Source organism: Camelus ferus, chromosome 14 (genome assembly GCF_009834535.1).
Source record: "Camelus ferus isolate YT-003-E chromosome 14, BCGSAC_Cfer_1.0, whole genome shotgun sequence".
Lineage (NCBI taxonomy): Eukaryota > Metazoa > Chordata > Mammalia > Artiodactyla > Camelidae > Camelus > Camelus ferus.
The window spans coordinates 16520906-16536489 of record NC_045709.1 but is presented as its reverse complement, the minus strand read 5'-3'; the positions used below and the strand labels follow the sequence as shown (position 1 = coordinate 16536489).

The 15584-nt window shown below is 36.5% G+C and overlaps 1 long non-coding RNA gene across 1 annotated transcript in view; it reads right to left on the bottom strand.

Annotated features, from left to right (window-relative positions):
• LOC116668570 overlaps nt 1–15584 on the bottom strand; it is an 80019-nt gene that overhangs the window by 12805 nt on the left and 51630 nt on the right. Inside the window, exons 2-4 of the long non-coding RNA XR_004325721.1 lie at nt 15017–15174; nt 13853–13950; nt 6621–6654 (exon numbers count right to left, since the gene is read on the bottom strand). This is a non-coding gene — a long non-coding RNA (uncharacterized LOC116668570). The remainder of the gene's footprint in view (nt 1–6620; nt 6655–13852; nt 13951–15016; nt 15175–15584) is intronic.

Below are 15584 nucleotides of genomic sequence, written 5' to 3'. Positions count from 1 at the left end.
AAATTCCAATGCTGAGCGAGAGGAACCACAGTTACCTGCCAGCTCTTGATGATGGTGCCCATGTTCTAATGTGATTTTGGAATCTTTGTTCTTTTCTTAGAGGAGGATGTTAACAAAAGATATAATTAGCAGGACATAATTGAATAGTATTCAATGATTAATTTTTGTAAAAAATTGTGTGGGGCGAAATATTTTTTTTAAGGATATGCTCAGCTCTTCAGATTAGGACAATGTCCAATGTCTCATAAAAGGTTTTACATTTTCAACTGAATAACTTCACGCCTGCCTAGGGGAAGGGGAAGCTTCACAAAACAACTAGAGCCCACAAGAAATCATTTAGGCCTACCAGTATTTCCAAAGACTGAATTAGTTGCTAGAGATAAATATACATCAAAGTTATTCATCTGTAGTAATGCTGCAGTCAATATGATTGAAAATTTTCCATGGGGCTATATTTACTTATAATAAAACTGCAATAAAAATAATGGTGTGTGACTAATGCTTTCACGATTATATATTTGAATATAATACACTTATAAAAGGCAATTTCTAAAGCAAAAATTATGGCTGCCTTTTAACTCTGGTATTTTCCTTAATGCACTATTTACAGAGATTGCAGTTTCAAGAATAATAAATATAAACATTGACTAATCTCAAGTCCGTTTACAAGATGTGGGTATATTGTAAAACTTCAAAATGAAATAATACTTTATTTTCAACATTAATTGTTCAATATTTAAGAAACCAATATGCTATGCATAAAAGTGGAGACATTTTCTTTTTAGACAGCAAAGAATATAAAATCATGTTGTTACTGAATAGAAAACTTTTATATTTTCCTTAAAGATCATGAAACTACAAATAGGGCATAAGGTAAAAAGGATGATTTTCAGCTAAAGGCTATTATTTGCAATAAATGGTGCTGAAAAACAAAATGAATTAATACTTCAGTCTTTCTGACTGAAGAAATTGATTATATCAAAGAAAGATTCCCTCAACAAGATAATATTCTTTCCCTGTTGACAGCAAGTTAGCTACCAAGTGTTGTAATTCTGCTCTTTTGCTTTCTGATCATGACCTCTTCTTTTCAAGGTCTCTCATCCTCTAAAAGAACCTGCTTTATTTCCCAGAAGACCACAAAGGGAAGAAACCAGGTGTTGATTTATCTTCTATCATTTAGGGTTTGCTCAAGTCGAGCTTCCTCCAAAGGCACTCGAGAAGCAACAACAGCAACCATAAAATCAGATCTCTTGTTTTGCTTTAGTTTTGGTCTCCAGAACTCATTCTTTTATAAAAGACTAACATTTATGAGGGGACACTGAAATAAAGGTTCATTAAAATATTGGCAAAAGTAATTTTCCTTGATTTTAAGGATCCTGCCTGAGTCTCTGCCATATTTGCACTCTAAATAGCAGAAATAATATATAATACAAAATATCCACATGTTTTGATCTATGTATTATTTGTTTATCCTCTTCCTCACTAACTGTGAGCTCCTTAAGGGAAGACATTGCCTTTTCCTTCTTTGTGTTCATTAGGTAATGAATCCTAATGCCTGCTAAATAAACTTATGACTACATAAAACACAGTGGTTGCTGTTTATGGATGGGCGAGCAGTAGCAACTAGCAACTCCCTGCCCCTCACCCCCACCCAACTATACCCCTCGGGAAGTATTCATTTAATGAAAGTACATGATCTTGAAAATCAAACAGAACCAGGTTTAAACTCCAACTTAACATTGAGCAATTTAGCCTTTTTGACTCTTGTTTTTCACTTGTAAAAAGTGAGGACAATACCTCCTATGTTATACAGTTTTTTGATAATTAAGTGAATATTCATAAAGAAGCTATCATAATCTGGCACACAGGAGGCACTCAATAAGCACTGATCCTTCAACTTCCTCTAAATATCCCAGACTTTGCCCCTTCAAACTGGGTACTCAGCAATGTGCCAGGAGGCTCACAAAGCTGCTGGACAAACACAATGGTCCTCCTGTTGCACAATTTTTTTCTGGATGGCACAAAATTATATCAATATAAAACAATTATTCAGGAATTCTAGTCAACAAATGTTTTTGAGCACCTGCTATATAGCAGCAGTTTGCTGGGTGCAAGGGATGAAACAACAAATAAGACAGAAAGACAGACTGGACAGACAGAAAGAAAGAAAGAGGAAGGAAGGAAGGGAGAAAGAAATTAAATTTTGACAAGTACTGTGAAGGAAACAAAGAGATTACAGAGATAGATATTAGTTGGGGGAGGAGCCAACCTCTTTAGAGAGAGTGGGCAGAGAAAGGTTTTAAAAGCAGGTGCCATTAAGCTGGATGATGAGGAGACAGCCATGCCAAGAGTTGGGGACAAGTATTAAATGTGAAGGGAATAGCAATGCAAAGGTCAAAACAAATTTCATATTTGTTGGTTTGGCAATTTCCCTGACTTCCTGCTATTTGGGAAGCATTGCCCTGGAGAAGACTTTGAACGCTAGCTGCAAGGGGTAGGAATGGTGAATAAAAACCACTCTCCTTCCCCTATCTGTATTTAAGTTGGCAGCTTGTAAGGGTTATCACTAAGTAGTCAGAATAAACTGTTACAACTGAAATATGGAGGAGAGAATGTGGACTAGATTTATACAGCTCTTAGGTTTCATGTGGCACTTGCATTTCATGATAGAGATTCGTACAAATTAATATAAAATAAAACCGAGCTTCCTCTTGGCACACTCTGATGTATTCCTTTTGCCTCATGTGGGCATACTGCCACAGAAGGGTAATTGCTTCTCTTTACGTAGCCATAGGAAATAACACTTTTAAAATGTATTAAAATTATTTTAAATTTCACCAGTCACACATTTACTGAAAAGCTCTGGTTTCATCGAAGAAATCTTAAGAGAGAGAATCTAACTTAGGTAAGTTTCTTAAAGGAGAGATAATTTTATCTTCTTTATCTTCCTCTCACTAATAACCTTGCACAGTGCCAGGGACATAGTAGATGTTCAACATTATGAATTAAAATGAAGTTATAATTTCCAGTGGGATTGGTGAGGGGCACTGAGAATTCCTCGATCTTGGACATTTGTCACTACAATGAAATTCCAGTGAAATGGAAGGATATGTACATTCCACAGCATATGCCTTTGTTGATAATCATTGGATTTGGCTGCACTTTTGACTCCGCGCATACTCTGTATCTCTAACACTTGTGAAATTCTTCCTGTGACAGGGCCTTCGTATTCTTGATAATAGGCCTAACAAAACTCTGTAACACGGTGAAGCTGAGGAGGCAGAAAGTAACTACAGTACTTGGAGGAAGGAGGAATAGTTACGGCCACAAAGCTTCTTTTGACACTGTGTTTAAAGGAGCTGTCCCTGTTGACCTAGTGAAATTACGGTGAATAAAAAAATGTAAGCAATTTCTTCAGATGTGACCTTATTTTCCTTAGGTTTTCAAATCATTTTCTAAATAGAAGAGAATTTTTTTACAATCTGGAAGCAAAATGTACATTGTATGAGGACAGTCTATCGGTGCAAGATTCAGAAACTCTTGATAATGAACAACAGTGGAATTTGGCCTTGGTCTCCTATTTACAAATTTGAAGAAATAAAAAATATGTACCATGAGAAACTGAATTTAAGGACAGATTAGTCAACCACAGCTAGATGGGTTAGTTTTTAAAGTATGTATCTATTTATGAACATTTATATTCACTTTTTTCACTTTTCAAAAATGAATTAATTTTTTATTCCATTAGAGAAGCCATACCATAATAAGTATCATTTATTTCTATTTTGACTTTTTATCTAATGAAAATCGTCGTATGATAGGCATAAACTCAGAGAATTTACTCCACTGTTACAATAGGAAATGTTTCTTCCAACACTAGGCTGAAATCTTTTGGTCTTGGTGGACACTTTAAACCCCTTAAAAAAGAGTACGGTTATTTAGTGACACCCTCTTTGAATCTAGTAGTGAAGGTAGCAGCAACGACTGGTCTGTACACCACCTCATCCTGCCTTGGCTTTTCTGCTCAAGATCACTATGACTTTGGGATCCCCACTTACCCTCTCCAGTGACTGAGACCAGAGGAAAATGTGGATCAGTCCAATTTAACACAGGAAAGAACCATTAGGAATCATCTTGCAAGGGCAAGCAGTGAGGCTGGGTCATGGTCCATCCTTAACCTATGTCATGTTACACCTTACATCTCTATATACTGAGTACACTCTTCTATCTGACCTCCATATCACATCTTCGGTAAAACATACAGACGGAAACTCTTGGACATTCCAATCAAGAAGCAATGATGAGAAGCCAAAATAGAAATGAGGGGAGCTGACTTCACATTCTACAAACATCAGTAAGGAACGATTATTCAAAATTTAAATTGTGAAAACAATTTAATTTGAAAGATGAGTTTAAAAAAAAGAAAGGGGGCAGATGCAATAGAAAAACTCAAACTTATGGACCATTTTACATTTGCCTGGAAATTTGAATTAGGCTTCAAAAATTCTTCTCTGATCTACATATGCAGAAAAATTGTTCTCAGACATCCTTCACCAATATTTCCTACTCCAGAGTGCTTTCCATAAATATTTATATGAAAATTGATTTGACTCTTTTCTAGTTTCTGCTGGCCTGCTTGCCTATTCTTTTTTTTTTTTTTTTTCTGTCAAGATGAAACACTAGCTGGCAGAGTGCATGAGCAGCTAAAAATTGAGTCTCTGGTAGACTGAACCACCACTGCATGATACCTGAATACTTGTAGATAAGCTTCACATCCAATCAGGCACTTTTACACCATATTAGAGCCACCAAAGCTGGACTTCCTCATTGGAGATTTGTTAGAAAAGTACTTGTCAATTCTGGCCAGGAGTTAACCACAGTTGTTTCTTATTTTCTCCCTTGACTGTAGCTTTTATATGATGGAAAATATCCTTTAATTATAACAAGTTGGATATACTTATAATAAAAAGAAAATAAATCTATCACATTCTAGTTATCAAATACCCAGGGGAAATATTTTGTCTAAAACCTTCCCATACTGCTTATTTCTGGAGTGAAGCACATTCTTTGCTGATGTAAATGCAAGAGCAACTCCTTGAGCTCAGGCTGGAATTTTAACAAGAGAGTTGAAGCACAGAGGGTTCTACTTAAGGCATAATTTACGACTGGGACATAAGATTTTAAAAGAGAGCTTTGTTTATTTCCCACTTAGGTGTCACGTAGTTAAACGTTATGTGTTGTTAAAATCTCAAATATAAAAGTGGATATGGACAAAATTGTGCATATTTGATGCTACAAGCATTTCATAGAATGGCAGGATCAAATTCTGTTTGGTGATTTTGGTACAGCTGGTGGGCCCAGCACACCCACAAGGACATTTTCATGACACAGTTCCAGCCAGCTGTTGTGCCTGGCGACCCAGTGTAAACATTTCCTTTCAAATCTCACCAGGAGATAGAACAACAGTAGATGACTATATCCCAGAGACTCCCTGCTAATACTAATCTGAACTGAACCTGAGATCTTGAGTTTTTGAATAAGGAACTAAAAAGGTTCTTCAGCAGATTAAATTAAAGAAAAAGAGGTCTTCGAAAATGAAAACAATGATGGTTGCCAATAAAGATAAGGAGAGCATTACAGTATTATTTTTCAGTGGCACTATCTGATAAGGTTATTTCAAAACAAGCTTTAAAGATATTAACTCAGAAAGGAAGTTTTAATTTTTTCATTGAATTTTCCAGAAACACATTATCTTCAATGTATGAAGGATGTACATAACGGAATCACACAAAGTTTTTGAAGTGGTTTCCTTCCATGTATGAACATTTAAATGACCACATGAAGTAAGGACAAATGAGAAGATTCAGAATGATATGTTCACAATAACTATTCAAAGAAAGAACTGTTCGAATAAAACAATAGCTGCTAAACAGTTGGTAAGAAGTGGTGGTTCAACTAGTTGTTAGTTGTTATTTTATGTAGTTATTGAAATAAGAAATTCAATAAATTAAGATATAAAACATTTTGATTTATGCAGAACATTTCCAAATATAGAAACCATATAAATAAAGATTGCTACCTTTTCTTATTGTCGAGAGGACTTACCTTCTAAGCAGTTATATTGGTGTAGGTATAATCTTTCATTTAGTTACTACTCTATTGTATATATTTCAAGTATATTTTTCAAACAGCATATATTTCAAGACAAAGTCTGGTTATGCAATGGAATTTCTTTTTAAAATTTCATTACATTTTTTGAGCTATGCTTCATATATAACAGTATATTAGTCTCAGGCGTGTATAACACAATGATTCAGTATTTGCATAGATTATAAAATGATCACCACAGCAGGTCTAGTTATGCAAAGGAATTTCTGTATGAAAACAACTGTACAAAATGAGAATTAATTAAACCCACAATAAGGCTGCATGAGGACTAGGGAAAAACTAAGTGAACTGATACAGTCTTCAAGAAGTAGGATATACTCTGATTTAACATCATATTGTGACTAACAATTATTCAGCAAGACTCATGGCATGCTTGAAATCCACAGTGACTAGGCAAGGCTCTTCAAACAAGTTTTATAAATAGTAAAACAGACTTCATCAAAGAGACTTACCTGCTCTCTCCTTGCTTCGTTTGTCAGAGAGCACCTGTATTAAAAAAATCACAATTCTCTTAATGTCTCAAAATTACAATGCTTTCACCAAAAATATCAGTGAGTTTGAAAAAAATCAGATTGTAAAATTAGAATTGAATGGCCTCCAGAAAAGAATATAAAATGCCAACTAAGGTATTAGTATTGAATGATTTTAGTGCACAAAACTCATTTGGAATAATAAAAGTCATTAAAATACTCATTGACAAGGAAGACACATGAACTTTATCTTTCTTTGACTTATGTAAAGACTTACACTATACTATGTGTCCCTTTAGCAACTAGAAGAGTGAAGTCCAGTTTTTGTCGTTTATTCCAGTACCCTCATGTCACCATCAACCTCCCCAAGTGCTGAAACCAGTCCCTACCTCACTTTCTCTCTCAGTAACATCACAGCATCCAAGGCAGCTGAGCACTCCTCCCAGCTGAAACTTTATCCTCCTAGGCTTCTGTTCTCCCACACGGTCCCTGCCATCTCTTCTATCTCTCTAGTCGTTCCTTCCCATTTTCTCGGTGGATCCCCTTTTGCCTGTGCCCTACTCACATGATTTCATTTACTTTTGTTTTATTTTGTTTTTCAGACATGGTGCAGGACTGGCTTCTCTTTTCACTTTGCACTTCTTCCAGGGTGATCTCATCTACTTTCCATCTGTATTCTGATAACCTCCAGATTTCTATCTCCAGCCCACGTCTCTTTCCTTGAGCTCCAGGCCAATAGAGGGAACTGTTTATTGGACATCTGTGTTTGGACACTTCACAGACACCTCAAACACCATGTGTTTGAGCTCAACATTATCCACCCTCTCACACACACACACACCCAGCCCTAAATTTATCCTTTTACTGTGTTCCCATCTTGGTGAAAGGCATCACCATTTTTATGGACTGAATGTGTGTTTCCCTCCCCAAATTCATGTGTTGAAGCTTAATCCTCAATGTGATAGTATTTGGAGGTGGGGCCTTTGGGAGGTAATTTGATTTGGATGAGGTCATGGGGGTGTGTCCTCCATGATGCGATTGGTGCCCTTATAAGAGGATGAACAGCTTGGAGTTCTCTCTCTGCCATGTGAGGACTCAGTGAGAAAGTGGTCATTTGCAAACCAGGAAATGGGTTTCCATCAGGCACCAGATCTGCCAGTGCCTTGATCTCAGACTTCTAGCCTCTAGAACTGTGAGAAATAAGTATTTGTTGTTTAAGCCACCCAGTGTATGGTGTTCTTGTCATAGCAGCTCCACCTGATGAAAACAATTTTCTACTTTGGTTGCTCAAATCAGAAACCCAAGGATCATTCTTGACGCTTTCCTGTCCTTCCAGTTATATTCTGTTGATACTGTCTCCCAAATCTTGCTTGAGTACATCTGCTCTTTTTCATTTCTGCTTCTACCTCCTGGGCAACATTCAGGTCATGCTTAGATAATTGCAATAGCTTTCTAACTTCTAGACTGATTCTAGTCCTATTTCCTCCAATCTATTCATACCCAGTGTGATCTTTCTAAAATATAATTTGATCATGTCACTCTTTTAGAGGTTAAGATCATACGTTTAGCAATCAGAAAGGCAGGTTCTAACTGCGTGACCTTCAGAAAGCTACCAAATCTCTCTGAGCTTCATTTTCTCATTAGACAAATGGGGTTTCCTTGAGGAGTAAGTACAATTAATTCATATGATGTGCTGAGCAGCAAGTGTGGCAATAGAAGAGACATACAGTAAATATCTGTTGATTAGTTTGAAGGAAATTCTCAAGAACAGAGACTTACATTTTACTAACTTTTTCCAAGCATCAAGTAAATAATACTCTATGAGAGTCAGGGATGAAAGAGGAAAAATGCTGTTGCAATTAAAGCTTTGTCCTTGATTCCACAGTTCTTCCTACCCCGTTTTTTCATTCTCTCTTTCTCTCACCCTAACTTATGTCTCTGCTCATACACTAGGTAAAATTAAATCCACAAAAGAACTGATGACTGACAATGAGAAGAGTCACTTTTTCTAAGGATATTCACATTTGAAAGAGCACCATCTGACAACAAACACTAAGTCTTGAACCTCTAATAGTAAAACTTGAGACACAGAGGAGGAGAATGCTCTCTCCACATTTCTCAAATAATACCAAGTAGGTGACTACTTCCTGTTCTAAAGAGAACTCAACCGACTAGAGTAGTGTATCATATTTAAATGGTTCTGACTTGATTTGGAAGCAAATTTATTTAATGATTTGGAAGAGTAAGTAGCATAAAATTAGGAAAGTCCAAGCAAGTCTCCAATAAAGACATACAAATGGCTAATAAGCACATTAAAATATGCTCAGTATCACTAATTATTAAAATGCAAATCAAAACTACAGTGACGTATCACCTCACACCAGTCAGAATGACCATCATTAAAAAGTTGACAAATGATAAATTCTGGAGAGGGTGTGGAAAAAAGGGAACCCTCCTACACGGTTGATGGCAATGTAGTTTGGTGCAGCCATTATGGAAAACAGTATGGAGGTTCCTCAAAAGACTGAAAATAGGCTTACCATATGAGCAGCAATCCCACTCCTGGACATATATCCAGAGGGGAACTTAATTCAAAAAGATACATGCACCCCAATGTTTATAGCAGCTTTATATACAATAGCCAAGAAATGGAAACAACCTAAATGTCCACTGATGGATAGCATGAGATTATAGCCAGCTCCAGAAACATAAATAAGGAAGGATGCACTGTGGAGAAGAATGGGGGATAATGTCATTCACTGATGTCAAGGCAGTTAGATTAAAACTTCTCCAGACAATGAACAGGTTATACCTCTGGATATTTTGCTATTTATTGAATGTTTAGTCAACACACAGAAACACACATTTCTAGCACTATACTGGGTGTTTGACCCTTTCTCTGTGTTGCATATATGTTTGAGGGCACATAATTATTCAAACTGGAGATTCAGGAACTCTAGAACAGTTAGAATTATCTCGTGGATAAATCGTAGTAAATTCCTTTGAAGTATGTTTAAGAGTCACTTGCCTCATTTGGTGAGATCTCCCAGGGGTGTTAAGTTTTTAATACTTTTAAAGCCATAGTAATTATAAATCCATGTTCACATAGACAGTCTATGAAAACAACATTTTAGGAATTTCTTCTATGAACATGGATTTAATACACAATCGGTTTTTGTAACAAATTTACCCTGATATGTACCCCTGGCCACATTGACAAATATGCAGATTAAATGAACAGAACAACACTAGATAACCATAAAAAACATCCCGATAACTTTTTATTGGGAGGCTATAGCCCTTGGGGCTTGTGATGATCAATCAAGTCAATAAATACATTAACTACTATTGTCCAAGTGAAACCAAAAAACTGTTCCAACACCTGCTGTTCCTCAAACACAAAGGGCCCATTTGTTCTTAGTGCCCCGGTAATAAACCTTTAACACCAAAAGCAGCAGATAAAGGCCCTAAGTAAAAAAACTCTTAGGAAAATATGTAAGCCATTTTACTATTTGCTCCTTACTTTGAGCAGAATACACCTGCTGGTTTCAAACTCAGTAAATTATATTCAGCAGTGACCCTGATTTAAACATTATAGAATAATGTCTAAGTAGCAATGAGCAAATAAGGTTAATCGCCAGATTACCATTGGAAAGCTATTTTCTTTGGACTAAACATAATGGATGTGAGTATTACACACTGATTTTGGCCCAAATAATTTAAGATTGACTGTAACGTAGGTGAATTTATATCTCAAAAAAAACTGTTCCTAATCTCCCTCATGTTAGCTACATAAAAGATCATGCAAAACTATATGTAAAAATGAGAGAGAAAAGCAAATATTTAAAAACATTATGATCTGCAATTCCTGAGTCATTTTCGAGGAGCCCTGCTAAGAGAGTATCAGTTCATGAAGAAATAAGATGAAAAATTAACATTTCTTAATTACCATATTAAATTCTCATTACTAACTTTAAATTCAAATTCAAAATATTCCAAGCAGGGCCCTGCAGAGAAGTTTCTAAAACTTTTGATTTCTGCAAAAATCTTATACAGTGGTTCCTACCTAATTGTCAAAGCTATCTCTTCTTTGACTTGAGAAAAAGGCTGTAGTATCTCTTAGTGGAGATGCAGGGAGAAACAAAAGATAACAGATTTCCTCACAAATTTAACTATCCTATGAAAGCCAATGAAAAAGCTGTTAAAAAGGCTAGAGAGAATGCATAACATAATTTTAAATCTACTCTTTATTTTATTTGATCTTCCCTGATTTCCTTTAGATCTCAGATATAGAAGGTTGTTTTCAGTGCTATGTGAAAATTTCAATAAATCTTAAATATAAGAGTCAAATAAAAATCTACTTCTGTGGACTGAAAAATACTTTGATTCAGCCCATGATGTATAAATCTCTATACTTCTAAATTTAAATTTTCGTATATGTATGTTAGTATTCATATATTTGAATAGAAGTAGTAAGTAATGCATAATTTCAGACATTTCACCTAAATGCAAAAAATAAAAAAAGGTCTTGTGAGTCTAAAATGATGTTATTTAATAAACTATGGCATTTTAATAAGTATTCTTGACATCTGGTGCTAATAAAAATGATTTTATATTTTATAGTTAAGATTTAAAGAAAAAATATAACTGTAGTTTTGCTATTTATCACAGACCACAGATGGCATAGGCCACATTTGGGTGGCTTCATTTCCTTCTTGAATAGTTTATATTAAGAGGCCACTTGTTTTCTCTCTTTCTGTGTATGTTTTACATAAGATTTGGGCCAAGTCCCAGAAATGAATAAATGAAAGAAGAAAGGAATGCATCAAATGAAAATGAAGTTTCTTAATAACAAAACTGATTATAGAATTTTCCTGGATCAAGTTTAGTTAATAAAGTTCATTCTAAAACAATAATCCAAGGAATTTGCATCTGGATAAATATTTGAAATAAGTTTTCCAGAACTGTGAAGAGCCATAAGGACCTAAAAATTTCCATCTTTTGAAAAACTACATTTTCTCTAGGCCAGTTTGACTAATTCTTTGATTCAGGACAGATTTTGCAAGGAGCCTGTATGGGAGCAGCAGCTGAGTATAATGCTATAGAGACAGCCAGACTGGTCTGGAGGTATCCAGATGCTCTCCTTGTCTCTGGACCATGAAGCTGGAATACAGGTCTTCTTGTCCTGCTTTCTCAGACTTCCTATGTTACTTCCTGTAGATCTTGTGCTGAGTACCCTGCTCCAACTTGGGTATTAAACTCGGGCTGTCCCCTGACTCTGATTGACCCCAACACACCAGCTCCAGACCCTTTCCTCTAGAAGATGTCACTGCTCATCTGGAGGCATCAATGCAACAGTATAAAACATATATCATATATATTTTCATTACATTTTGTTAGAAGAATTGAAAATCAACAGCTAACCTACATAAGCATTTACCAGATAGTAATAACAGAAATATTACACTGAGACACTCAAAGTGACAAAGGCTCTAAACACAAAGCCAATGTATTAATCCATGAGAAATAGGAGTGTGAATTAATTAGCTCAAAATCAAACATGTTTTTCTTCTTATTTAGTTCATAATTCTTTAATAACCATAAAACGTGTTTGGTTTCATGATTTAAATATGAATTTCATAGTCCAGTAACAATATCACAGGCCTAGTAAACAACACTTCCAATATCTTGATCTGGCTATTCAGCTTTGCAAGAGGCCTAATCCACCCTAAAATAACTGGTAAAAGTAAAAGACTCTAGGATTTGATAATCTAGAAAGGTAGCTAAGACATATATACATAAGCCAACCAGAAAGCTATTCAATGAAGAATTTATTATGATACAGAATTAACTGATTTATATAAGTGCAATTAACATTTGAGAATACTTTAAAGATAGTAGTGAAAGAATTTATGCTATCTTTGGGTGTGCTATTGAAAATCCAGCTGAATTAGGATGAAATTGAGTTCTCTACTCTGAATGAGATCACAGGCTAGAGCAGAAGACAGTCTCATAATGAAAAAGGTGGCTCTTGGGAACAAGTACACCGATAAAGAGAGGTATATATAAAGGCAGAGAAAGGAGTAGTGGGCTTCATGAAGAGAATCAGAGAAGTAATATTTAAGATTGCTCTTAATGAATAATCTCATTGGGAAAACAAGAGGGAGAGCAGAATTCCAGAGAGAAGAAACAACATGGACAAAGGAAATGGGCAGGGGAAAGTATGAATCTTTGGGGAAATGCTGTAGGTCAGTTATAGAAAAGGGCGTAAAATGATGGGGTTAGAAAGATAACAATGGGCTGGATAATAAAGGATCTTGTATACTATACTAAGGAGTTGGGAATGACTTCTACAGGTGATAAGGACTCTAAAATTGTAGGCTTTGTAACAGTAATCAGAAGCAACATGAGGGATGGATTGAGGGGGTAGAGTTTGGACACAAATCAGGGGCTTGTTATAGTAGACCAGGACCTGGAGAAACATAAGTATCTGAATAGATTATATGTCAGGACGTGGTCATTATGAGTCATATTTAGGAGGAGATTGAGAGCAGGAGGAGAAAGAGGGAGGGAGAGAGGTGACTTGGACAGTTTTGGCTTAGGCAACCTGGTCTGTGGAGGTGTCACATTGATGAAGATAAGCAACAGGGGAGGTGGTGAGAGGTTTAGAGTAAAGGTAAGGAATCCTACTTTTAGACACACTGTGTTTGAAGAGACTGTGAGACACCCAGTCGGGGCTTTATGAAGAAGCTGGAGTACTGGAAAGTGGTCTGGACTGAATGAGTATGGAGTATTAGTGAGAATTCCAGCCCTGAAAGAGGATGAGCTTGTTAGGGGAAGGTGTGATTAGACCAAGAATAAGAGAGGCAAAGACAGAAGTATTGTAATAGGCTGAAGGAAATGGCTGAGGAAAAGTAGCTAGAGAAGAAAGTGAGAGACTACATGACAAAAAAGGGGAAGATTTTCACCAGGAGTAGGTTAATAGAAAAAGACTGAAAATTGATAACTCCCAAAATACCTAAATTTGGTAATTATGAAGTCACCTTGGCCAAAGCCAGAGGATAGACATTCGATAGGGTAAATTAAGGAATACATGGGAAATAAAGTAATCTAATCTCAGAAGCTTGACCTAGAAAGGTTGAAGGATGCAAAAGTGCTAGACCTAGGAGGAAGTTTGATGGAGGGCTTTTGTATATTTGAAGAGATTTCAATACCTTCCAGGTCTGAGGAGAAGGAACTCAGTGAAGATTCCAGAGCTGCAGCTACGAGGGAGCAGGGATCCTGAGGAGGCATGGACCCAGGAGCTCAGAGCCTGATGGGGAAGAAGATAAGGAGGGTGGGTACTGATGGGTTGGCTGAGGTGGACAAAAAGGGTGACAGCTGACAGAGTTAGGGCAGGGAGTGGTGACAGAAAGTAGGGGGCATACACCTGAGGGCCTCCAGGTTTTGGGAGCGGGGCATGAAGGCCAGGATGAGGGAGGTCTGGAGCTGAAGAGGGATAAATATGTTTACCAGCTGAGAAGCAACACAGTGTTTCCTTCTTGTAGTTCTCAGACTACAGTCTCTTACTCAAATATATTTATACTTTATATAAATATAAAACCATTCAGTGGTTATTTCACAAACTCATCTCTCTCCTCAAGCAAATTGTGAGTACTGGAACATTGAGACCTGCCGCTCTGTTTCTTTTAAGGCACTGTGGTATATCAGAAAGAGCTGGGGGGCTGGGGTAGGCACATTGAATTTAAGTCTTGAATCCACTTCTGACTAGTTACGTGGTTTTAGGCAACTTTTCTCACCTGTCTGAGATTTAAGTTTCCTTACATGTAAAATGGAGATAGTAATATAGGCCTCATAAGAATGCAAAGATTCAATTAAAAAATCGTGTACCATCTTTCATCCATAGCATCCATGACCAGATTAGGCACAATGTGCTTAATTTTTGCCTTCTAAGTAAACAAGTAACCTGGAACACCTATATGCATCTACATAAAAATATCCTTCTCTCCAACTACTATATTCAGCTGCATCTCTAACTTTATACATACTGCCCACCATTAAAGAAGGTATGGAAAAGAAGCCATTCTATCACACCCTAATTCCATCTTTCAGTGATCATACCTTCCTCCTCACTGTTAGGTGTGCTTAAGAAATCCAAATCAAGGGTTTGGCTTGGCTCTTACCACATGGCAGGCTTCCTTGGGCAACATACTCCCAGGTTTGACTGCCTCCTAGGCCTATTTGCCTTGGCTTTCAGGTTTGTTTTTATAGACCAGTCCTGCCAGCTTTTAAGATTATACAAGATTATAGTGGCATATTTTATTTAATGCTTCATTTTCTTTGTAAGAGTGGTTTTGGGTTTTAAAAAAACAAAATACCTTGTAAGTCTGATGACTCGTTCAGCTGAATATAGGCCAACAGAGAAGAATTGGGTCACCAAGTTCTGGACACACAGCCCGGGAAAATGTCAGGAGTTGGATGGTCTACTCCTCTGTCTGGCCTCAGCTCAAGTAACTTCCTGAATGAATCCTAAGTGCTTTAAGAAATAAAAATCACTCTTAAGAACATGTTTTCTTCTGGGTATGGAAGAAACACTGATGATACTGGCTTTTGGGGAGCATCCTTTTCGTTTTGAATTTGAAAGCCACAGAAGAGTCAATAGTTTAAGGAAATGCCAATAAGAGATGAAGTATAGGAGATAATAATATAGTATCACTGCTTTTATCTGTGTTGTTGGAGGTTTGGGACTTTGCAACTGTCTACAAAATATAATTTAACATTGTCTTTAGACAAAACAAAACAAAACAAAACAAAACAAAAAAAAAACGCTTGTATAAACAATTTGCTGCGTGCTATAATTTGAAAAAGAAAAGTATTTCCCAAAAATGAGGAATTAAAAAAAAAAGGTGGAGGAGGTAGTATTTTCAGTCCAGCTCTTTGGTCCTC